We start from the raw sequence: 1414 nt of genomic DNA on the forward strand, positions 1-1414 counted from the left end.
GTGTGGCTCTGTCAAATTCTTCAGGTTTCCTCTTATTTATACCTGATGTAGATCAAAAATGCATTCATGGATGTGAATTATGTGTACATACAAGTGCCCTATGGAGTTGAACGCTGAAGCCATCACCTCTGATACCACAATAAACAAGGACATTGCCATATAGGTTGCTCTTGAATCACTGACACTGAAGTGCATGCATCAGGAGTGACTATGGAGCTGTATTTTCCTATTGGCAGCCGTGCTGGGTAAGCTAAGACATGGATGAGGCCGGAGGGAAGACTGTGGCAGCTCCAGAGCCCTCGCCTTATGGTTTACTTCCTCGCAGGTGTGCACGCCTAGATGGAGTTAGTAAAGTCTGGGGCCCAGGTGCAGAAGCCAGGAGTGTAGGTGAAAGTGTCCTGCAGGACTTCTGTACACACCTTCTCCAGCTACGATATGAATCGGGTGTGACAAGCACCAGGAAAAAGCCTTCAGTGGATGGGCTGGATCAACACCCACACTGGGAAGTCAACATATGTCCAGGGCTTCACACAGGGCTATGTCTTCTCCTTGGATGCCCCAGTAGCACAGCTTATCTACAGATTAGCAGCCTGAAGTCCAAGGACACTGCCCCCTGTGACTGTGTGAGACACACGCTGTGAAAACTCACATCCTGAGAGTGTCAGGAAGCCTGAAGGGATGGCAGCTGTGCTTCAACCCCCTCTTTATTTACAGAGTATGCACCTAGAGATGAGAAACAAAGAAAATGACTTCCTGTGAAATTAGCTCCTCAAGGGAGGAGGATACAAAATACCTTGGTGTGTAGACTTTCCCCATCTCTCTGTGTCAGTACTTCATCGCAGGACCACAAACCATTCAGACTCCATGAAGTGTCATTTCACCATCTGCAGAGACAATGGCAAGAACACAGTTTGTCTGCAAATGGACATTATAAAGTGGAAGACAAGGTTGTCTATTACTCCGTGAGAAAGACAGCGAGAGGAGGTCAGTGTGATCCCAGAAACAAACTCCCTGCAGGGAGAGATCTGGGCCGCACGGGGTGCGCAGGACCCACAGATCACAGGCTACAACCCAAGAAAAGGTGCAGATGAGCAGTTTCAGGACTGGTTCCTGTTGTGCTCTGGGGACGCTTCTCCATCTCACTGTTTCACCCAAGGGGTTTCTCCCATTTTTATGAGTCCTGGTCTACAATTGATATTCATGAAGCAAACAATTGTCACAGGAGAAGCTATTGTCCCATGCAGAGAAGGTGGCCTGTTTTACATGTTAGAGAAATGACTCCACCTGAAATTCCAAACACTAGTGTTTGATGAACCCCAGGAATCCTGGGAAACTTTCCCAAACTCATTGAGTGCAGCTGGAGGCGCTGTGTGGTGAAAGCAGTTCAACACTGGAACACGAGCTGAATGTTAGA

Source organism: Tenrec ecaudatus, chromosome 15 (assembly GCF_050624435.1).
Source record: "Tenrec ecaudatus isolate mTenEca1 chromosome 15, mTenEca1.hap1, whole genome shotgun sequence".
NCBI classification, from domain to species: domain Eukaryota; kingdom Metazoa; phylum Chordata; class Mammalia; order Afrosoricida; family Tenrecidae; genus Tenrec; species Tenrec ecaudatus.